Raw genomic sequence first — 20,333 nt, forward strand, 5'->3', positions numbered from 1 at the left:
TGAACTAATGAAGGCCCATGCTGAGTGGGCAGGGTCATGCCTCCATGGAAATTATCCAATCAGGGTTAACACCCAGAGTTGGGTAGGTTGCATCTCCATGGAAACACTCAATGAAAGAATTATAATCTAATCAACACTAATATGTCTGCCCACACAAGATTTCATCAAAGCTAATGGCATTTTGGGGGACATAATACATTCAAACTGACACAGCATCTATATTCATTAAAGAGATTGGTCTATAATTTTCTTTTTTGTAGTATCTGTCTGATTTTGGTATTAGGGTGATGGCTTCATAGAACTAGTTCAGAAGCTTTCCCTCCTCTTCAATTATTTTAAAGAATTTGAGCAGGATTGGTACTAATTCTTTCTTCAAGGCTTGTTAGAATTCACATGTGAATCCATCTCATCTTGAGCTGCTCTTTTCTGGGAGCTTTTTGATGACTGACTCAATATCTTTACTTGTGATTGCTTTGTTGTGGTCATCTATTTCTTCTGAAAGCAGTATGGGTTGTATAGGCTTTTCTTGGAAGCTGTCCATTTTGTCTAATTTGTCTAGGTTATTTGCATATGGTTGCTCATAGGATCTTCTCACTATCTCCTTTATTTCTGCATGGTCAGTAGTTATGTTTCCTTTCCCATTTATGACTGTATTTATTTGCATCCCCCCTGTGCTGGTTTGAATGTATTATGTCTCCCAAACGCCATTATCTTTGATGTAATCTTGTGTGGGCAGACGTTATCAGTTTTGATTAGATTTCTTTGTTTCTTTGGAGATGTGCCCCACCCAGCTGTGGGTGATGACTCTGATTGGATATTTCCATGGAGGCATGGACCCACCCATTTAGGGTGGGCCTTGATCAGTGGAGCCATATAAATGAGCTGATGGGCAGAGGGAACTCAGTGCAGCTGTGAGTGATGTTTGAGGAGGAGCTACAGCCAAGGGGGACACTTTGAAGAAAGCACGGGAGCTGCAGATGTGAGACAGCTTGAAAATGGCCATTGAAAGCAGACTCTTGCTCTGGAGAAGCTGAGAGAGGACAAATACCCCAAGTGCAACTGAGAGTGACATTTTTGAGGAACTGCAGCCTAGAGAGGAACGTCCTGGGAGAAAGCCATTTTGTAACCAGAACTTTAGAGCAGATGCCAGCCACGTGCCTTCCCATCTAACAGAGTTTTTCCAGACACCATTGGCCATCCTCCAGTGAAGGTACCCGATTGCTGCTGTGTTACCTTGGACACTTTATGGCCTTAAGACTGTAACTGTGTAACCAAATACACCCCCTTCTATAAAAGCCAATCCATCTCTGGTGTTTTGCATTCCAGCAGCATTAGCAAACCAGAACACCCCCTCTTTCCATTTTTTTGTTAGCTTAGTTTGGGGACACTCAATTTTGTTGATTTTCTCAAAGAACCAACTTCTGGTTTTGTTGATTCTCTCTATTGTTTACCTGTTCTCAATTTCATTTGTTTCTTTGGCAATCTTTTTTATTTCTTTCCTTCTGTTTGCTTTGGAGCTAGTTTGCTGTTCTTCCTCTAGTTCCTCTGTGTGAACATTTAATTCCTCAATTTTTGCTTTCTCTTCTCTTTTCCTATAGGTGTTTAGGGCAATAAATTTCCCTCTTAGCACTGCCTTAGCTGCATCCCATAAGTTTTGATATGTTGTGTTTTCATTGTCATTTGCCTTGAGGTATTTACTAATTTCTCTTGTAATTGCTTCCTTTACCCGCTGCTTTTCTAAAAGTGTGTTGTTTAGCCTCCATATATTTGTGAATTTTACAATATTTTGCCTGTTATTTACTTGCAACTTCATTCCATTTTGATCTGAGAAAGTGTTTTTTATAATATCAGTATTTTTAAATTCGTTGAGACTTGCTTTTTGACCCAAAATGTTGTCTATCCTAGAGAATGTTCCATGAGCACTTGGAAAAAATGTGTATCCTGCTGTTGTGGAGTGTAGAATTCCATAAATGCCTGTAAAGTCTCATTCATTTATCATACAATTCAACATCTCCATTTCCTTATTCATCCTCTTTCCAGATGTTCTATCCATTGATGAGAGTGGTGTATTGAATTCTCCAACTTTTATGGTAGAGGTATCTACTTCTCCTTTCAGTATTCTCAGTGTTTTCCTCATGAATTTTTGGACACTCTGGCTTGATGCATAAATATTTATGATTATGTTTTCTTAATTAATTGACCCATTTATTAATATATTGTGTCCTCCTTTGTCTCTTTTACTTGTTTTCCTTTTGAAATCTAATTTGTCTGATCTTAATATAGCTACTCCTGCTTTTTTCTGGTTGCTGTTTGCATGAAATATCTTTTTCCAACCTTCCACTTTCAGCCTATTTTTGCCCTTGTGTGTCTCAGGTTAGTTTCTTGTAGACAGAATATGGATGGGTCCTCTTTTTTAATCCCTTCTGCCTGTCTGTGTCTTTTTATTGGGAAGTTTAATCCATTAACATTTAGTGTTATTACTGTAAGGGCAGTATTTTCCTCTACCATTTTGTCTTTTGGATTTTATATGGCATGTCTTATTTTTTCCTCTCTCTTCTTTTCTATTCCTTATAATCTTCATTTGTACACTCTTCTCCAAACCTCTTTCTCCTGTTTTTTCCTATCAGCCTGTAACACTCCCTTTAGTATTTCTTGTAGCACCAGTCTCTTTTTCAGAAACTCTCTCAGTGTCTGTTTGTCTGAAAATATTTTAATCTCTCACTCATTTTTGAAGGAGAATTTTGCCAGGTATGGAATTCTTGATTGGCATTTCTTCTCTTTCACTTCTTGCCTCCATGGTTTCTGCAGAGAAATCTCTACATAGTCTTAATAAGCTTCCCTTGCATGTGATGGATTGTTTTTCTCTTGCTGCTTTCAGAATTCTCTCTTTGTCTTTGACATTGGACAATCTGATCAGTAAGTGTCTTGGGGTAGGTCTACTGGGATCTATTCTGTTTGGGGTATGTAGTAATTCTTGAATCTGTAATTTTCTGTCTTTCATTAGAGGGGAAATTATCAGTGAATATTTCTTCTATTATTCTTTCTGCCTGTATCCCTCTCTCTTCTCCCTCTGGGACACCCATTAGATTTATATTCACATTCTTAATGTTGTCACTGAGCTCCCTAAGACCCTGCTCATATTTTTCCATTCTTTTCTCCATCTGCTCTTTTGTGTGTATGCATTCAAATATCTTGTCTTCCAATTCACTTGTCCTTTCTTCTCCCTGTTCAAATCTACTGTTGTATCTCTCCATTTTGTGTTTCATCTCCTCAATTATTCCCTTCATTCCCATAAGTTCTGCCATTTCTTTTTTCAAGTTTATGAATTCTTCTTTATTGTCATTCAGTGTCTTCCTTATATCCTTCAACTCTTTTGCTACATATTCCCACAGTTCATTGACTTGATTTTTGAATTTATTTAGGAGATTTGTTTGTACATCTTTAGTTATTTCTTCCTTCAGATCATTGAATTCATTTAGCATTCAACTCTTGTGTCTCAGTTGAACTATTAGTTTGTTCCTTTTGCTGGTCCATATTTTCATGTTTCCTAATATGGCTCATTATCTTAAGCTGTCCAAGCAGCTGACTTTTGTGATTAGTTTATTCTGGAGCTCCTTTTCATTCTTTTACCTAGGGTTTTCTTCTTGGTTGGGTCTGTTTTCTAACCTTTGGTGTTCAGTTCAGCTTATTCTAGACCTCTAGCTTAGGTTCTATTTAGTTGATCAGAGATTAAAAACAAAGAAAAGAAAATAAATATTGCCATTAGTTACATCAAAAAGAGATAATACATTGCCTTTTTTCTCATTTGTTTCTTTTGTGATTTTTGGTAATTTTAATTGAAATATAATGAATACTATGAATAATGCTGCTATGAACATTCATGTACATAGTTTGCATGAACATAAGTTTCAATTCTCTTGATTATATATGTAGGAGTGGAATTGCTGGGTCATATGGAAATCCTAGGTATCACATTTTGAGGAACTCTCAGATTGCTTTCCACAGTTGATATTGAGCATCTTTTAGGTGGTTATTGTCCATTTGGAAATCTTGCTTGCAGAAATTTCTATTCAAATACTATTCCAACTTTCCTGTGATTATTTTTCTTTTTATTGTTGAGTTCTTTATATATTCTGTATGCTAGAACCTAATCAGATAGATGATTTTCAAATATTTTCTCCACTCCTGTGGGTTGTCTCTTCACTTTTTTGATAATGTATTTCTCTAGAATTTTGATGAAGTCCAACTTACCTAGTTTTTCTTTGGATGCTTTTCCTTTTGGAGTCATATCTAAGAAAGCGTTGCCTAATTCAAGCAAGGTTACCAAGTTTGCCACTATGTTTCCTTCTAAAAGTTTTACAGGTTTAGCTCTTTCATTTTGAATTAATAATTTATACAGGATTAGGCACGAAGGTCCATTCTTTTGCATGTGGAGATCCTGTTGTCTCAGCACCATTTTTTGAAAAGACTATTCTTTCTCCCCAAAACACTCTTGGCACCCTTGCTGAATATCAACTGACATTAGATAATTGGGGTTATTTCTGTACTCTCAGTTATAGTCTGTTGTTCTATATGTCTATCCTTATGAAACTCACCCACTGCAGCAGGCTTTGAAGTTAGTTTTTTAATGCAATTTTATTGAGATATATTCACACACCATATAATCCATCCAAAGTACATGATGACTCACAGTGTCATCATATAGTTGGGCATTGATCACCACGATCAATTTAAAGATATTTTCATTACTCCAAAAAAATAATAAAAAATTAAAATTAAAAAAACACCCTAAACCTCCCATAACCCTAATACACTTATTTATTTATTAGTTTATATATTTCTTTATTTATTTTCTTTACTCATCTGCCCATACACTGGATAAGGGAGTGTCATCCATAAGTTTTCACAAACATTCACCCCATAAATGCTGTATTGTTGCACAATCATCATAAAGAATCAAGGCTACTGAATTACAGTTCAACAGATTCTGGCATTCCCTTCTAGCTATTAAAATAAACTCAAAACTAAAAAGGAATAGCTTTATAATGTATAAAAATAACCTTCAGAATGGACTCTCAAATCTATTTGAAATGTCTTAGCCCACTGAAAGTTAATTTTTTTCCTTTTCTTTCCTCCTTTTTTTCAAGTAGACATTCTCAATTCCATGATGCCAAGGTCAGGCTCATCCCTGGGGATCATGTCACACATTGGCAGGGAGACTTACACCCTGGGGGCCTTGTCCCACTTTGGGGTGAGTGTAGTGTGCTTATTTGCAGTTGGTTTAGACAGAGAAGCCACATCTGAGCAACAAAAGAGGTTTTCTGGGGGTGACTCTTAGGCATATTTATAGTAGGCTTAGCTCTCTTTTGCAGGAAAAAGTTTCATAATGGCAAACCCCAAGATCAAGGGCATGGCTTATTAAATTGGGAGTCCCTAATGCTTGAGAGATTATCTGGAGTTCCCCATTGGGGAAGTTTGATATTTCCCTATTTATCCCCAGTCCATCAAAGGGACTTTGAAAACACTTTTTTTTCTTTCTGCCCCAAATATTCTGGAATGTATCTGTTAACCTGTGCAGAATAATAGAATCTCAACCACTATACTATGGACCATGTAGTTATTGTGTTTAAATAAACTGGTCATACAGGTTAAAATACATAGTTTTCTACAGAAAATTTAAATTTTGTACCAAATAAGCATCTCTTCCATTGGTATCACACAGAAGTTGAAATTTTAAAATACAGTCAATATCATCCTTTACCGTGTATTCTGATTTACCTTAGTCCTAATCAAGTCTGTTCCATTCACATCTCTAATTGCAGTCTGATCATTTTATCAGCTTCTTTAGCAGTTGCTGTAAGGAGTAGTGCTGCTCTTCAGAGCTGCAGGACTTTAACTCTATGTCTCAGGTGTCAGTCATATATCCAAAGGTCCAGGGAACTTCCAGGCTATACCCAAAGAACTCAGCATCAGATCATTTAGAAATAACCATTAAATCTCGGATTAGATGTGACTGCTGTAAGATCTTGCACTCTATGAACCTTTACAATGAGCCTTATTGAACACTGTACTTCTGTATCATTGATTGCCCTATCTCTGACCACATTCTATCCCCTGACAATATATGCCCTCAAATTCAATTCTCAGAGTTTGCACATTACAGTGTTTATATCATGAGACCACACAATATTTGTCCTTTTGTTTCTGGCTTATTTTGCTCAACATAATGTCCTCAAGGTTCATTCACTTAGTTGGATGCCTCACAAATTTCTTCCTTCTTGCCACTTCCCAATATTCCATTGTATGTATACACCACATTTTACCCGTCTTTTCATCAGTTAATGTACCCTTCAGCCACCTCCATCCATTGCAAATCAAGATTAATGCCACCATAAACAAGACTGTGTATGTACTTAATAACAGGGTTGCAGGATCATATGACAACCCTATACCAAGTTTCCTGTGGAAACAACACACTGCAATCAAGGGAGTGTACATCATTCTATCCCCCTAACAACAGTGAATAGGTATATATATCTCTTCTCTACTTCTCCAACACTAGTAATTCTCTGCCATTTTTAAACAGTTTTAATAACACTCCATACAATCCATCCTAAGTGAGCAATCAATTATCCCAGGTATAATAACATAATTATGCATTCAGAGCCACAATCTATATGTGAACATTTCCACTTCTGCAAATGTAGAAGAGGAAAGAAGAATACAATTCAAGAATAAATAAAAAATAAAAAGGGGAGACATAAAAAATGACAAGAATCCCATAAACCTTCCTTATATCACTTCTTATTGACATTTAGCCTTGGTAGATTGCCTTTGTTACAATTTATGGAAAAATATTACAATGTTACTGATAACCATATACCTAGTTTGCATTGACTGTATTTTTTAATGTACCATCCCATTTTCAACACGTTACAATCATGACATTCATTTGTTCTCCTTCATGTAAAAACTTTCTATTTATACATTTAATCACCATCATTGTTCAGTCTAGGTTTGCTGACATATAGTCTGAGTTTTTATACCCTATCTTTCCTTTGGTGTCTTATTTTCCCTTAGCCTTCCACTTTCAATGATATTCACACTCAACTTTGTTAATTATATTTACAATATCATGTTACCATCACATAGTATTGTGCTATCCATTTCTGGACCTTTACAATCAATCCTGTTGTACATTCTGTGCTCCTTCAGCATCAAATGAACAATCTCTACCATCTATATATTTCCTGAGAGCATGTGTTCTCAACTTAACTCTCAGAATTTGCTCATTATAGTTATTTCATATTAGTGAGACCATACAGTATTTGTCCTTTTGTTTCTGGGTAATTTCACTCAACACAATGTTCTCAAGGTTCATCCAAGTTGTATGCATCATGATTTTATTCTCTCTTATAGCTGCATAATATTCAATCAAATGTATATATCACAATTGTTTATCCACTCATCCTTGATGGACAATTGGGCTACTTCCATTTCTTGGCAATCATGAATAATGCTACTATAAACATTGATGTGCAGTTGTCCATTCATGTCCCTGCTTTCAGTTCCTCCAAGTATATAACTAGTAATGAGACTCCTGAGTCATATGGCAATTCTATACTTAGCTTCCTGAGGAACAACAAAACTGCCTACCAGAGTGGTTGCATCATTCTACATTCCAAACAACCGTGAATAAGTCTACCTTTTTCTCTGCATCCTCCATAGCACTTGTAATTCTCTGTTTTTTTGTTTTTGTTTTTGTTTTTTTGACAATGGCCAGTCTAATAGGTGGGAGAGGATATTTCATTGTGGTTTTGATTTATATTTCCCTAATACTCAGCTAAGTTGAGCATATTTTCATATGTTCTTGTGCCACTTGTACTTCTTCAGAAAAGTGTCAGCCCTTGTCTTTTGCCCATTTTTTAATTGGGTTGTTTTTTCTTTTCCTTGTTGAGTTTTTAGAATCTCCTTATATATTCTGTATATTAAATTCTTTTATGATATGTGGTTTCCAAATATTGTCCCCCATTGTGTAGGCTACCTTTTTAACTTCCTTACAAATTCCATTGATGTGGAAAAGTACTCAATTTTGAGGAGATCCCATATATCTACTAATTTATTGTTTGCACTTTGCATGTAAGGTCTAGGAAACCACCTTTTATGACAAGTACTTCAAGATATTTCCCTATTTTTCAAAGTTTTGAATTGTATAGAATTGAGTGCTTTTTTCTTCTGGTACACAATATTTGTTGAAAAACAAGCATATTTGGCTTCAGAAAAGTTTATTTTTTAAAATCAGGTTTATTTAAGTAAATAAAATGCACCCTTTTCAAGTGTATAGTGCAATGAGTTATGACAAATGTATGTGGTTGTGGAACCACCACCCTAAAATGTTACAGAAGTTTATTGTCTTTGGTTAATATGTAACAATACTGCAATAAAAAATTTTTGTTTATATAGAAAAAAATAATAACAACTGATGTCCATCTTACAGAATAAATTAGTTTTTCTAATATTTCATTCTTCCCTTTTGCAGCCTAAGGAGTTCTAAGACACATAGTCACTTTCTCAAAAGACTGATTTCCCAATACATTTTTAAATTTAATTTTATTAAGGTATATTCACACACCATACAATAATCCAAAGTGTACAATCAATTGTTCACAGTACCATTATATAGCTGTGCATTCATCACCACAATTAATTCTGAATATTTTCATTACCACAAAAAAAGAATAAAAATTAAAGTAAAAAAGAAGACCCAAAATATCCCATCACTCACAATTTTCCTTTACTTTTTGTCCCCATTTTTAAATCATTTTTTAATTAGCTCTTTTTTTAAATCAACTATATCAAAAAAATTTAAAAAACATGCAATAAAAAAACATTTCAAACAAACCATAACAAGGAAGTAAGAAAAAGACAACTAACCTAAGATAACTACTTTACTTCCAACATGTTCCTACTCTACCCCAAGAACATAACCTAATATAGCAACATTTCTGTGAACTTGTTTCTACCAAACCCACCAGAAATTAACAGACCATAGTCATTCCTGGACATTCCCAGAACATTAAATTTACCCACAATAGCTTATTTGTTCTTATTGGGTTATCATTCCCCCTTCTTTAACTGCTCTCTATCACTAGTTACCACACATTCTACATTATAAACCATTTGTTTTACATTTTTCAAAGTTCACATTAGTGGTAGCACATAATATTTCTCTTTTTGTGCCTGGCTTATCTTGCTCAGCATTATGTCTCCAAGGTTCATCCATGTTGTCTTATGATTCAGGACGTCATTCCTTCTTACAGCCATGTGGTATTCCATCGTGTGCATATACCACATTTTATTTATCCACTCATCTGTTGAAGGACATTTGGGTTGTTTCCATCTCTTGGCAATTGTGAATAATGCTGCTATGAACATTGGCATGTAGATATCTGTGTCACTGCTTTCAGATCTTCAGGGTATATACCAAGAAGTGCAATCACTGGATCAAAGGGTAACTCTATATCTAGTTTTCTAAGGAAGTGCCAGACTGAATTCCAGAGTGGCTGAACCATTATACAGCCCCACCAACAATGAATAAGAGTTCCAATTTCTCCACATCCTCTCTAGCATTTGTAGTTTCCTGTTTGTTTAATGGCAGCCATTCTAATTGGTGTGAGATGGTATCTCATTATGGTCGTAATTTGCGTCTCTCTAGTAGCTAGTGAAGCTGAACATTGTTTCATGTGTTTCTTGGCCATTTGTAATTCCTCTTCAGAGAACTGTATTTTCATCTCTTTGGCCCATTTTATAATTGGGCTGTCTGTACTGTTGTCATTGAGATGTATGATTTCTTTATATATGCAAGATGCATATCAGTTTTTTGTCAGATACATGGTTTCCAAAAGTTTTTCCCATTGAGTTGGCTGCCTGTTCACCTTTTTGACAAATTCCTTTGAGGTACAGAAACTTCTAAGCTTGAGGAGTTCCCATTTATTTTTTTCTTTTGTTGCTTGTTCTTTGGGTGTAAAGTCTAGGAAGTGTCCACCTAATACAAGGTCTTGAAGATGTTTCCCTACATTATCTTCTATGAGTTTTATGGTACTCTCTTTTATATTGAGATCTTTAATCCACTTTGAGTTAATTTTTCTATAGGGTGTGAGATAGGGGTCCTCTTTCATTCTTTTGGATATGGATATCCAACTCACTCAGCACCATTTGTTGAAAAGCCAGTCATGTCCCAGTTCAGTGGCTTTGGGGGCCTTATCAAAGATCAGTCAGCCATAGATCTGGGGGTTTATCTCCAAACTCTCAATATGATTCCATTGATCAACATGTCTATCTTTGTGCCAGTATCATGCTGTTTTGACAACTGTGGCTTCAAAGTCAGGGAATGTATGTCCTCCCTCTTTGTTTTTCCTTTTCAGAGTGTCTTCAGCAATTTGAGGCATCTTCCCTTTCCAAATAAATTTGATAACTAGCTTTTCCAAGTCTGTAAAGTAGGTTGTTGGAATTTTGATTGGGATTGCATTGAATCTGTAGATGAGTTTGGGTAAAATTGACATCTTAATGACATTTAGCCTTCCTATCCATGAACATGGAATATTTTTCCATCTTTTTAAGGTCCCTTCTATTTCTTTTAGTAGAGATATATAGTTTTCTTTGTATAGGTCTTTTATATTTTTGGTTAAGTTTATTCCTAGGTACTTGATTTTTTAAGTTGCTATTGAAAATGGTATCTTTTTCTTGAGTGTCTCTTCAATTTGTTCATATCTAGCATGTAGAAACATTACTGACTTACGTGCATTAATGTTCTATCCCACTATTTTGCTAAATTTGTTTATTAGCTCTAGTAGCCATATCATTGATTTCTCAGGGTTTTCCAGATATAAGATCATATCATCTGCAAACAATGACAGTTTTACTTCTTCCTTTCCAATTTGGATGCCTTTTATTTCTTTGTCTTGCTGGATTGGCCTGGCTAGCACTTCCAGTACAATTTTGAAAAACAGTGGTGACAGTGGGCATACTTGTCTTGTACCTGATCTTAGAGGAAAGGCCTTCAGTCTCTCACCATTGAGTACTATGCTGGCTGTGGGTCTTTCCTATATGCTCTTTATCATATTGAGGAAGTTTCCTTCAATTCTCACCTTTTGAAGTGCTTTTATCAAAAAAGGATGTTGGATTTTGTCAAATGCTTTTTCAGCATCTATTGAGATGAACATTTGATTTTTCTCTCTTGATTTTTTAATGTGTTGCAATACATTGATTGATTTTCTTATTTTGAACCATCCTTGCTTGCCTGGAATGAACCCCACTTGGTCATGGTATATGATTTTTTTAATGTGTCTTTGGATTTGATTTGCAAATATTGTGTTGAGAATTTTTGCATCTATATTCTTTAGGGAGATAGGCCTGTAATTTTCCTTTTTTGTAGCATCTTTGATGGGATTTGGTATTAGATTGATGTTAGTTACATAAAATCAGTTAGGTAGTGCTCCATTTTCTTCAATGTTTTGAAAGAGTTTAAGTAAGATTGGTGTCAGTTCTTTTTGGAAAGTTTGGTAGAATTCCCCTGTGAAGCCATCTGGCCCTGGGCATTTATTTGTGGGAAGCTTTTTGATGACTGATTGGATCTCTTTGCTTGTGATGGGTTGCTTGAGGTCTTCTATTTCTTCTCTGGTCAGTCTAGGTTGTTCATATGTTTCCAGGAAATTATCCATTTCCTCTACAGTATCCAGTTTGTTGGCATAGAGTTGTTCATAGTATCCTCTTATAATTCTTTTTAATTTCCTTGGGATCTGCAGTAATGTCATCTTTCTCATTCATTATTTTGTTTATATGGGTCTTCTCTCTTTTTGATTTTGTCAGTCTAGCTAGGGTCTTGTCAATCTTGATCTCAAAGAGCCAACTTTTGGTGTTATTTATTCTCTCTACTGGTTTTTTGTTCTCTATGTCACTTATCTCTGATTTAATCCTTGTTTCTTTTTGTCTGCTTGGTTTAGGATTGGTTTTCTGTTCATTTTCTAGCTTCTTCAGTTGATCCATTAGTTCTTTGATTTTTGCTCTTTCTTCCTTTTTAATGTATGCATTTACTGCTATAAATTTCCCCCTCAGGACCACTTTTGCTGCATCCCATAGGTGTTGGTATCTTGTGTTCTCATTTTCATTCATCTCTATATATTTAACAATTTCTCTTGCTATTTCTTCTTTCACCCACTGATTGTTTAGGAGCATGTTGTTTAATCTCCAGGTATTTGTGAATTTTCTAAGTCTCTGATGGTTATTGACTTCTAATTATATTCCATTTTGGTCAGAGAATGTGCTTTGAATAATTTCAAATTTTTTATATTTACTGAAGCTTGTTTTATGTCCCAGCATGTGATCTATTCTGGAGAAACTTCCATGAGCACTAGAGAAGAATGTGTATTCTGGTGATTTGGGATGCAGTGCTCTATATATGTCTTTTTTTTTTTTATCTTCATTTTATTGAGATATATTCATATACCACGCAGTCATACAAAACAAATCGTACTTTCGATTGTTCACAGTACCATTACATAGTTGTACATTCATCACCAAAATCAATCCCTGACACCTTCATTAGCACACACACAAAAATAACAAGAATAATAATTAGAGTGAAAAAGAGCAATTGAAGTAAAAAAGAACACTGGGTACCTTTGTCTGTTTGTTTGTTTCCTTCCCCTATTTTTCTACTCATCCATCCATAAACTAGACAAACTGGAGTGTGGTCCTTAAGGCTTTCCCAATCCCATTGTCACCCCTCATAAGCTACATTTTTATACAACTGTCTTCGAGATTCATGGGTTCTGGGTTGCAGTTTGATAGTTTCAGGTATCCACCACCAGCTACCCCAATTCTTTAGAACCTAAAAAGGGTTGTCTAAAGTGTGCATAAGAGTGCCCACCAGAGTGACCTCTCGGCTCCTTTTGGATTCTCTCTGCCTCTGAAGCTTATTTCATTTCCTTTCACATCCCCCTTTTGGTCAAGAAGATGTTCTCCATCCCACGATGCCAGGTCTGCCTTCCTCCCCGGGATTCATATTCCACGTTGCCAGGGAGATTCACTCCCCTGGGTGTCTGATCCCACGTAGGGGGGAGGGCAGTGATTTCACCTTTCAAGTTGGCTTAGCCAGAGAGAGAGGGCCTCATCTGAGCAACAAAGAGGCATTCGGGAGGAGGCTCTTAGGCACAACCATAGGGAGGCCTAGCCCCTCCTTTGCAACAACCGTCTTCCCAAGGGTAAAACCTATGGTAGAGGGCTCAACCCATCAAACCACTAGTCCCCTATGTCTGTGGTCATGTTAGCAACCATCGAGGTGGGGAAGGCCAATCCCCCTGCATTCTCCACAGGCTCCTCAAGGGGGCACTACATCTTTTTTTCCTTGTTTTTCTTCTTCTTTTTTTTTAACTTTCCCTTCTTTTTTTTTTTTTTTTGTCTTCATTTTATTGAGATATATTCACATACCACACAGTCATACAAAACAAATCGTACTTTCGATTGTTTACAGTACCATTACATAGTGGTACATTCATCACCCAAATCAATCCCTGACACCTTCATTAGCACACACACAAAAATAACAAGAATAATAATTGGAGTGAAAAAGAGCAATTGAAGTAAAAAAGAACACTGGGTACCTTTGTCTGTTTGTTTCCTTCCCCTATTTTTCTACTCATCCATCCATAAACTAGACAAAGTGGAGTGTGGTCCTTATGGCTTCTCCAATCCCATTGTCACCCCTCATAAGCTACATTTTTATACAAATGTCTTCGAGATTCATGGGTTCTGGGTTGTAGTTTGATAGTTTCAGGTATCCACCACCAGCTACCCCAATTCTTTAGAACCTAAAAAGGGTTGTCTAAAGTGTGCATAAGAGTGCCCACCAGAGTGACCTCTCGGCTCCTTTTGGATTCTCTCTGCCACTGAAGCTTATTTCATTTCCTTTCACATCCCCCTTTTGGTCAAGAAGATGTTCTCCGTCCCACGATGCCAGGTCTACATTCCTCTCCGGGAGTCATATTCCACGTTGCCAGGGAGATTCACTCCCCTGGGTGTCTGATCCCACGTAGTGGGGAGGGCAGTGATTTCACCTTTCAAGTTGGCTTAGCTAGAGAGACAGGGCCACATCTGAGCAACAAAGAGGCATTCGGGAGGAGGCTCTTAGGCACAACCATAGGGAGGCCTAGCCTCTCCTTTGCAGCAACCGTCTTCCCAAGGGTAAAACCTGTGGTAGAGGGCTCAACCCATCAAACCACCAGTCCCCTATGTCTGTGGTCATGTTAGCAACCATGGAGGTGGGGTAGGCGAATACCCCTGCATTCTCCACAGGCTCCTCAAGGGGGCACTACATCTTTTTTTCCTTGTTTTTCTTTTTTTTTTTTTTTTAACTTTCCCTTCTGTTTTAATCAACTGTATGAAAAAAAGTTAAAAAGAAAACAAACATACAATAAAAGAACATTTCAAAGAGACCATAACAAGGGAGTAAGAAAAAGACAACTAACCTAAGATAACTGCTTAACTTCCAACATGTTCCTACTTTACCCCAAGAAAGTTACCTAATATAGCAACATTTCTGTGAACTTGCTCCTACTATATCCATCAGAAATTAACAGACCATAGTCATTCCTGGGCATCCCCAGAACGTTAAATAGCTTATCTATTCTTCTTGGATTATTGTTCCCCCTTCCTTAATTGCTCTCTATTGCTAGTTCCCCTACATTCTACATTATAAGCCATATGTTTTACATTTTTCAAAGTTCACATTAGTGGTAGCATATAATATTTCTCTTTTTGTGCCTGGCTTATTTCGCTCAGCATTATGTCTTCAAGGTTCATCCATGTTGTCATATGTTTCACGAGATCGTTCCTTCTTACTGCCGCGTAGTATTCCATCATGTGTATATACCACATTTTATTTATCCACTCATCTGTTGAAGGACATTTGGGTTGTTTCCATCTCTTGGCAATTGTGAATAATGCTGCTATGAACATTGGCGTGCAGATATCTGTCCGTGTCACTGCTTTCCGATCTTCCGGGTATATACCGAGAAGTGCAATCGCTGGATTGAATGGTAACTCTATATCTAGTTTTCTAAGGAACTGCCAGACTGACTTCCAGAGTGGCTGAACCATTATACAGTCCCACCAACAGTGAATAAGAGTTCCAATTTCTCCACATCCCCTCCAGCATTTGTAGTTTCCTGTTTGTTTAATGGCAGCCATTCTAACCGGTGTTAGATGGTATCTCATTGTGGTCTTAATTTGCATCTCTCTAATAGCTAGTGAAGCTGAACATTTTTTCATGTGTTTCTTGACCATTTGTATTTCCTCTTCAGAGAACTGTCTTTTCATAACTTTTGCCCATTTTATAATTGGGCCGACTGTACTATTGTCATTGAGTTGTAGGATTTCTTTATATATGCAAGATATCAGTCTTTTGTCAGATACATGGTTTCCAAAAATTTTTTCCCATTGAGTTGGCTGCCTCTTTACCTTTTTGAGAAATTCCTTTGAGGTGCAGAAACTTCTAAGCTTGAGGAGTTCCCATTTATCTATTTTCTCTTTTGTTGCTTGTGCTTTGGGTGTAAAGTCTAGGAAGCGGCCGCCTAATACAAGGTCTTGAAGATGTTTTCCTACATTATCTTCTAGGAGTTTTATGGTACTTTCTTTTATATTGAGATCTTTCGTCCACTTTGAGTTAATTTTTGTGTAGGGGGTGAGGTAGGGGTCCTCTTTCATTCTTTTGGATATGGATATCCAACTCTCCCAGCCCCATTTGTTGAAAAGACCATTATGACTCAGTTCAGTGACTTTGGGGGCCTTATCAAAGATCAGTCGGCCATAGATCTGAGGGTCTATCTCCGAATTCTCAATTCGATTCCATTGATCTATATGTCTATCTTTGTGCCAGTACCATGCTGTTTTGGCAACTGTGCCTTTATAATAAGCTTCAAAGTCAGGGAGTGTAAATCCTCCCACTTCGTTTTTCTTTTTTAGAGTGTCTTTAGCAATTCGAGGCATCTTCCCTTTCCAAATAAATTTGATAACTAGCTTTTCCAAGTCTGCAAAGTAGGTTGTTGGAATTTTGATTGGGATTGCATTGAATCTGTAAATGAGTTTGGGTAGAATTGACATCTTAAATGACATTTAGCCTTCCTATCCATGAACATGGAATATTTTTCCATCTTTTTAAGGTCCCTTCTATTTCTTTTAGTAGAGATATATAGTTTTCTTTGTACAGGTCTTTTACATTTTTGGTTAAGTTTATTCCTAGGTACTTGATTTTTTTAGTTGCTATTGAAAATGGTATCTTTTTCTTGAGTGTCTCTTCAGTTTGTTCATTTCTAGCATATAGAAACATTACTGACTTATGTGCATTAACCTTGTATCCCGCTACTTTGCTAAATTTGTTTATTAGCTCTAGTAGCTGTATCGTCGATTTCTCAGGGTTTTCTAGATATAAGATCATATCATCTGCAAACAATGACAGTTTTACTTCTTCTTTTCCAATTTGGATGCCTTTTATTTCTTTGTCTTGCCGGATTGCCCTGGCTAGCACTTCCAGCACAATGTTGAATAACAGTGGTGATAGCGGGCATCCTTGTCTTGTTCCTGATCTTAGAGGGAAGGCTTTCATTCTCTCACCATTGAGTACTATGCTGGCTGTGGGTTTTTCATATATGCTCTTTATCATGTTGAGGAAGTTTCCTTCAATTCCTACCTTTTGAAGTGTTTTTATCAAAAAGGGATGTTGGATTTTGTCAAATGCTTTTTCTGCATCTATTGAGATGATCAATTGATTTTTCCCTTTTGACTTGTTAATGTGTTGTAATACATTGATTGATTTTCTTATGTTGAACCATCCTTGCATGCCTGGAATAAACCCCACTTGGTCATGGTGTATGATTTTTTTAATGTGTCTTTGGATTCGATTTGCAAGGATTTTGTTGAGGATTTTTGCATCTATATTCATTAGGGAGACTGGCCGGTAGTTTTCCTTTTTTGTAGCATCTTTGCCTGGTTTTGGTATTAGATTGATGTTAGCTTCATAAAATGAGTTAGGTAGTGTTCCCTTTTCTTCAATGTTTTGAAAGAGTTTGAGTAAGATTGGTGTCAGTTCTTTCTGGAAAGTTTGGTAGAATTCCCCTGTGAAGCCATCTGGCCCTGGGCATTTATTTGTGGGAAGATTTTTGATGACTGATTGGATCTCTTTGCTTGTGATGGGTTGGTTGAGGTCTTCTATTTCTTCTCTGGTCAGTCTAGGTTGTTCATATGTTTCCAGGAAATTGTCCATTTCCTCTACATTATCCAGTTTGTTGCCATACAGTTGTTCACAGTATCCTCTTATAATTTTTTTAATTTCTTCAGGATCTGCAGTTATGTCACCTTTTTCATTCATTGTTTTGTTTATATGGGTCTTCTTTCTTTTTGATTTTGTCAGTCTAGCTAGGGGCTTGTCAATCTTGTTGATCTTCTCAAAGAACCAACTTTTGGTGATATTTATCCTCTCTATTGTTTTTTTGTTCTCTATGTCATTTATTTCTGCTTTAATCCTTGTTATTTCTTTTCTTGTACTTGGTTTAGGATTGGTATGCTGTTCATTTTCTAGCTTCTTCAGTTGATCCATTAGTTCTTTGATTTTGGCTCTTTCTTCCTTTTTAATATTTGCGTTTAGTGCTATAAATTTCCCCCTTAGCACTGCTTTTGCTGCATCCCGTAGGTTTTGGTATGTTGTGTTCTCATTTTCATTCGTCTCTATATATTTAGCAATTTTTCTTGCTATTTCTTCTTTAACCCACTGATTGTTTAGCAGTGTGTTGTTTAACCTCCAGGTATTTGTGAATTTTCTAAGTCTCTGATGGTTATTGACTTCTAATTGTATTCCATTGTGGTCAGAGAATGTGCTTTGAATAATTTCAATCTTTTTAAATTTATTGAGGCTTGTTTTATGTCGCAGCATATGATCTATTCTGGAGAAAGTTCCATGAGCACTAGAAAAGTATGTGTATCCTGGTGATTTGGGATGTAATGTCCTGTATATGTCTGTTAAATCTAATTCATTTATCAGATTCTTTAGGTTTTCAATTTCCTTATTGGTCTTCTTTCTGGTTGATCTATCTATAGGAAAGAGTGATGTGTTGAAGTCTCCCACAATTATTGTGGAAACATCAATTGCTTCCTTTAGTTTTGCCAGTGTTTCTCTCATGTATTTTGTGGCACCTTGATTGGGTGCATAGACATTTACGATTGTTATTTCTTCTTGCTGAATTGCCCCTTTTATTAGTACGTAGTGGCCTTCTTTGTCTCTCAAAACATCCCTGCATTTGAAGTCTATTTTATCTGAGATTAATATTGCTACACCTGCTTTCTTTTGGCTGTAGCTTGCATGAAATATTTTTTTCCATCCTTTCACTTTCAGTTTCTTTGTGTCCCTGTGTCTAAGATGAGTCTCTTGTATGCAACATATTGATGGTTCATTTTTTTTCATCCATTCTGTGAATCTATATCTTTTAATTGGGGAGTTTAATCCATTTACATTCAATGTTATAACCATGAAGGCATTTCTTGAATCAGCCATCTTATCCTTTGGTTTATGTTTGTCATATTTTTCCCCTCTGTCTATTAATATCCTTTATTGTACCCATACCGATTCTCTTTAGCACTGAACCTTTCTCCAAGTCTCTCTGTCCTTTCTTTGTTTCTCTGTCTGTAGGGCTCCCTTTAGTATCTCCAGTAGGGCAGGTCTCTTGTTAGCAAATTCTCTCAGCATTTGTTTGTCTGTGAAAAATTTAAGCTCTCCCTCAAATTTGAAGGAGAGCTTTGCTGGATAAAGTATTCTTGGCTGGAAATTTTTCTCACTCAGAATTTTAAATATATCGTGCCACTGCCTTCTCGCCTCCATGGTGGCTGCTGAGTAGTCACTGCTTAGGCTTATGCTGTTTCCTTTATATGTGGTGAATTGCTTTTCTCCTGCTGCTTTCAGAACTTGCTCCTTCTCTTCTGTGTTTGACAGTGTGATCAGTATATGTCTCGGAGTGGGTTTATTTGGATTTATTCTATTTGGGGTTCGCTGAGCATTTATGATTTGTGTATTTATGTTGTTTAGAAGATTTGGGAAGTTTTCCCCAACAATTTCTTTGAATACTCTTCCTAGACCTTTACCCTTTTCTTCCCCTTCTGGGACACCAATGAGTCTTATATTTGGACGTTTCATATTATCTATCATATCCCTGAGGTCCATTTCGATTTTTTCAATTTTTTCCCCATTCTTTCTTTTATGCTTTCATTTTCCATTATGTCATCTTCCAGGTCACTGATTCGTTGTTCAACTTCCTCTAGTCTTGTACTATGAGTGTCCAGAATCTTTTTAATTTGGTCAACAGTTTCTTTAATTTCCATAAGATCATCCATTTTTTTATTTAGTCTTGCAATGTCTTCTTTATGCTCTTCTAGGGTCTTCTTGATTTCCTTTGTATCCCGTACTATGGTCTCATTGTTCATCTTTAGTTCTTTGAGTTGCTACTCTAGGTGCTGTGTCTCTTCTGATCTTTTGATTTGGGTGCTTGGGCTTGGGTTATCCATATCGTCTGGTTTTTTCATATGCTTTATAATTTTCTGTTGTTTTTGGCCTCGTAGCATTTGCTGAACTTGATAGGGTTCTTTTAGGATTTGTAGACCAATTGAAGTCCTTATCTCTAATTTATCAGATCTACAGCTTCGTGGAGTACACTTTCTCTAACTAACCAGCAGGTGGCGTCCACGAGCCATCTGTTCTCCACAAGCCAGTTCTCCCCTGCTTAGCCTTTTTGGTGAGTGGGGGAGTGAGTCTTGTGGGGTCCAATTGGTGTACCAAGCTTGCGTGTGTAGTTGGTGTTTCCTGCCCTGTATATGGGGCGTGTTTCTGGGCAGTCAGGGAGGGGGGGGTGGCTCTAACAATCAAATCTCCCTCGTGATCCTGGAGTTTTAAAGCTGCTGCAATTGTCTAATCCTTCAGTTCAGTCCTGCCACAGTTTGTCTCTGCCACTGACCCACAAGTCCTTGGTATTGGCATATGGCTCCTGAGACTTGCAAGTTGGCCCCTCTTCCAGGCCGTGCACCCTGGGTCCTCTGTTGAGGGAGGACTGTGCTATGTCAGAGGTGAGTGCCATCCCCCCAGGGCAGTTCTGGGCTGATGGGCTGTGTAGGGAGGCTCCCAGTCTCCTGAAATGATGGCTGAATGGGGCTTTGTTAATTCACACTGCTCTACCTTCCCAACTCTGGGACAATCAGCTGAGGTTGCAGGGAAGGCTAATGTCCACGCCCAGTTTTGT

This window comes from Choloepus didactylus, chromosome X (assembly GCF_015220235.1).
Source record: "Choloepus didactylus isolate mChoDid1 chromosome X, mChoDid1.pri, whole genome shotgun sequence".
Lineage (NCBI taxonomy): Eukaryota > Metazoa > Chordata > Mammalia > Pilosa > Megalonychidae > Choloepus > Choloepus didactylus.